The sequence below is a fragment of the Alosa sapidissima genome, chromosome 20 (genome assembly GCF_018492685.1).
Source record: "Alosa sapidissima isolate fAloSap1 chromosome 20, fAloSap1.pri, whole genome shotgun sequence".
Classification (NCBI taxonomy): Eukaryota; Metazoa; Chordata; class Actinopteri; order Clupeiformes; family Clupeidae; genus Alosa; species Alosa sapidissima.
The window spans coordinates 21769534-21774533 of record NC_055976.1 but is presented as its reverse complement, the minus strand read 5'-3'; the positions used below and the strand labels follow the sequence as shown (position 1 = coordinate 21774533).

Sequence of the window (5000 nt, the reverse complement as noted above, 5' to 3'; positions counted from 1 at the left end):
CAGAAAAGCCTGTGGTTTAGATGGCATCCTGAATGAGATGCTCATACATTCAGACGTAAAGTTTAAATTGGCTATTCTAAAACTCTTCAATCTTATATTAAATATTGGTTACTTCCCTGATTCCTGGAATGAAGGACTTATCACGCCCATATATAAGAGTGGTGACAAGCTGGACCCAAACAATTACAGGGGCATCTGTGTCAACAGCAACCTTGGTAAAGTGCTCTGCAGCATAATTAACACTAGAATAATTGATCACCTCACAGAACACAACGTCTTGCATAAAAATCTAATTGGATTCCTCCCAGACCATCGAACATCAGACCACATCTTCACCCTTAACACCCTCATTGATAAACATGTAAATCAAAATAAAGGAAAAATATTTGCTTGTTTCGTGGACTTCCAAAAGGCATTTGACTCCATATGGCATAAAGGCCTATTATATAGACTCATCCAGAGTGGTGTGGGAGGCAAACTGTATGACATAATTAAATCTATGTATTCAAGCAGCAAGTGTGCTGTTAAAATAGGATGTAGCAGGACTGATTTCTTCCATCAAAGGAGGGGAGTACGACAGGGCTGTAGCTTAAGCCCTACACTATTTAACATCTATATAGACGAGCTGGCAAACACATTGCAGAACTCTGCAGGTCCAGGACTCATGCTACAGGACACTGAAGTCAAGTGCTTGCTCTTTGCAGACGATTTGGTTTTGCTGTCACTGACGAAAGAAGGCCTCCAACATCACATGGATGTACTGGCAAAATTCTGCCAGACATGGGCCCTGAAAATAAACCCTCAAAAAAACCAAGGTACTTGTCTTCCAAAAACGTTCCAGGCTACAGGGAAATGCAAACAACTTTAAAATAGGCAACATCAAAATTGATCGTACAAACAACTATACCTATTTAGGTATAACCCTAACTTCAACAGGACACTTTGGCTTGGCTGTGAAGGAACTAAAAGAAAAAGCAAAAAGAGCATTTTATGCCATCAAAAGATCAATTAAATTGGAACTACCAATTAGAATCTGGATTAAAATATTTAAAACTGTAATTGAGCCAATAGCACTATATGGCTGTGAGGTATGGGGGTTGGGGTATGATTTTTCAAGCTGGGATAAACATCCAACTGAAGCCCTGCATACAGAGTTCTGCAGAAGTATCCTCCGGCTACAGAGGAGGACGCCGAACAACGCATGCAGGGCAGAACTAGGCAAATACCCCCTATTAATCAATATTCAAAAAATAGCCCTTAAATTCTGGCAACACATTAAAATGAGCCACCCCGACTCACTCCACCATCTAGCTCTGAAAAGCCAAGAGCAAAACATAGGAAGGAGCCCACTTAGCCAACTTGTCCTGAGACTCAGTGACCTCACACCATCCCACATCACTGAGGCCCAGGACAATGTTACAGTAGCAAGAACAATTAGACCCAACCAAATTACAAACAATGAAAAGGAAAATTACATCACCTATTGGAAAGAAGTCACTAAAACACAACCTAAATTACAATGTTATTTGGCCCTAAACGGGAATACACAACAGCTACTTACCTGAGTACACTAAAAGACCCAAAACTTAGGAAAACCACGACAATGTACAGACTCAGTGAGCACAGTCTCTCCATAGAAAAAGGCAGACACAGGCAGACCTGACTGCCCAGAGAGGAGAGGCTATGCTCACACTGCAGCTTGGGGGCTGTGGAGACAGAACTGCACTTCTTGACAGAATGTCCGAAATATGATGAAATTCGAACATTGTCATTCAGTAAACTAAATTCAATCCTCCCTGAGTTTCGAACTTTGACAAATAAGGGTAAATTGCCTTACATCCTCGGATGAGAACGAGGATGTGGCCATTGTGGCTGCAAAATTTGTAGCAGCCTGCCATAACCTGAGGGACAGCCAGTGAGGCCACAGCCATACACAATAATAGGATTGTTATTATTAGAATTGTCTCTTAACTTTTATGTCTTACTTAATTTACAGTTCTGTTAAACATTATTTATTTATATTTTTGTGTACATGTAATTGAGCTTTGGCAATAATGTTATTGAAACGTTCATTGAATTGAATTGAATTGAGAGAGAGAGAGAGAGAGAGAGAGAGAAGAGGAGAGAGTGAAAGTAAAAACACAAGGTAGATTCATGTCCACAGAGCCTGTTCCTGATGCAGGCCCTGGGCCCGGAACCTCACCTCCATGACCTCAACACCACAACATGAGAGGAGACTTTAAACAGCCAATTAAACGTGTGGCTTTTGTGGGCTAGATCCGACCAGCCAATTAAACGTGTGGCTTTTGTGGGCTAGATCCGACCAGCCAATTAAACGTGTGGCTTTTATGGCCTAGATCCGACCAGCCAATTAGCAACAAACACAGGAGCACTGTAGTCTACTGTTGACTGGCTCAAGGAAACATCTGTGATGTGATGTAATGGCAACATTCGTCCTTGGTGATTCACTCAATACTCTTAATTTGCTCAAGACACACTCTCACTTCTGATATATTCCTTATCCAAATAAATGAACACAAGCTCCATTAGACAACCTTTGAACAAGATTTGAACAATTATATCAGAACAATTATAACAGTTTTTCACACTGGAACAGCAAAAGCAAAACCAATTTCTCCTCACAAGAACCTGCTCTTCACCTGCCAAACGCTGTACAGAAACTGTTGATTTCAAGCTCCAGTTAACTCAATTCAGGTGTGACAAAAGTACACAAGCCAGTTTCCCATCTGTTTTCCCACACGTTTACAAAAGCGCTGAAAAAAGGCATTCTTTGCCTTAACGGTCCTCCTTTCTGTTCTGGCAGTCTCTCCATCACGCAAAAGTTTGTTTTGATTTGGTTCCAGATAAAGGACTTCTAACAATGGCCATCACTCACAGCTGGGTCAGGACCCCGAGAGAGAGAGAGAGAGAGAGAGAGAGCGAGGGAGAGAGGGAGAGAGAGAGAGGGAGAGAGGGAGAGAGCTGTAGACAGAGATAAGGATAATAGAACAGATGGATAAACACAGTGAGAGGAAGACAGGATAGAGTGAGATGAGAGAGGAGGAGAAAACAACAGATGGAGGAAAGACAAGGAGCCCAACGTCCTGAGATAACGAGGAGCAGAGGACATCACTAGCAGCAGATTAAGATGGAGACAAATGAGTTATATCAGGTGACCGCCTCCCCCAGTGACGGAGGTGTCTGATAAACACACCAACACGACTCCAACTGATGGCGCTTACTCACGCACACACGCACACACACACACATCACACACACACTCACACACACACAAACAAATACACACACACACACACACACACACACTCTCTCTCTCTCTCTCTCTCACACACACACACTCACACACACAGGGTACACAGGAACACTATTGACGTCACAGGCACCAGAAAACATCTCCAACTGCTGGGATTTACCCACACACACATCTGCTGCTTCCGCTGGTAATGACAAATGGTCTTCACTTATTAAATGACTCAGTGAAAGCTTTAGAGGGTTACGGTTGTTCAGTTTGTCTATGAGACAGCAGGATTGATATACTTAAAAAAGCCAAAGGAATATGGTTCATTTAGTCGATGAGATGGCAAGTAGGGTGAAGGGTCAGTTATTTGGTGGGATATTAGTCATATGACAGCGACATATGGTCAGTTAGTCAGTCAGTGAGAGAGTGAAATGTTTCAGTTAGTCAGTCAGTGAGATGGTAAAGTCCATCCATAAAACTTTGGGATATGGTGCAGTTAGTCTGTGAGAGAGCCAGCTTCATCATATAATGGTGCAGTTAGTCTGTGAGAGAGCCAGCTTCATCATATTATGGTGCAGTTAGTCTGTGAGAGAGCCAGCTTCATCATATAATGGTGCAGTTAGTCTGTGAGAGAGCCAGCTTCATCATATAATGGTGCAGTTAGTCTGTGAGAGAGCAAGCTTCATCATATTATGGTGCAGTTAGTCTGTGAGAGAGCCAGCTTCATCATATAATGGTGCAGTTAGTCTGTGAGAGAGCCAGCTTCATCATATAATGGTAGCAGTAGTAAGTCACACCAGCTGCCTCACACAACTCTGGGCTCCCTCTCACACACACCACTCTCCATCTCTCTCTCACACACACATACACTCTGATTCTCAGGATGGGACAGCCACATGCTGAAGTAGCTGCAGTTACACATCAGTGCCATTGAACTAACAAAGAGTCTGCAGTGGAGCTGTTGCGTAAGCCTGCACAGCATTATGATATTATGGGATGGATCTATTTTTGCATGCTCTAGTACACTTGTAAAGCAAGTGTGCAGGTTACATGCAGTTTTTACTGTTGTGTAAACGTTTGTTGCATAAATCACTTCAGGGGTGTCTAGATATGTGCTGAAATACAGACACACAACTCCTGCCCCCACCTGCCCTCACACTCCTGCCCTCACCCTCACACTCCTGCCCCCACCCTCACACACCTGCCCCCACCCTCACACTCCTGCCCCCACCCTCACACTCCACCCCTTACACTCCACCACTCACACACCTGCCCCCACCACTCACACACCTGCCCCCACCCTCACACACCTGCCCCCATCTGCCCTCACCCTCACACTCCTGCCCCTACCCTCACACACCTGCCCCCACCTGCCCCCACCCTCACACTCCTGCCCCCACCCTCACACACCTGCCCCCACCTGCCCTCACCCTCACACTCCTGCCCCTACCCTCACACACCTGCCCCCACCTGCCCCCACCCTCACACTCCTGCCCCCACCCTCACACACCTGCCAGCTGGGAGCAGCTCTGTCTAGGGGTTACACACACTGCAAGGGAGCAACAGCCAGGAGGGAAAAACACCCCTCACACCCATCTCCCACACTCCACCGGCGGGGGTGGGCATTAGAAAACATCTGGAGCACCCCAGCCCCCTCCAAAAAAAGGGAGAGGAATAGAATATCACAGCTTGAGTAATAAAGAATGAAGATAAAAAGATTAAAAGATAAAAGCCTGAAGAT

At 44.8% G+C, this 5000-nt stretch overlaps 1 protein-coding gene across 11 annotated transcripts in view; it reads right to left on the bottom strand.

Moving 5' to 3' along the window:
• The window catches only part of limch1b (LIM and calponin homology domains 1b), a 125020-nt gene that overhangs the window by 62725 nt on the left and 57295 nt on the right, over nt 1-5000 (bottom strand). The gene's annotated exons all lie outside the window — the stretch shown is intronic.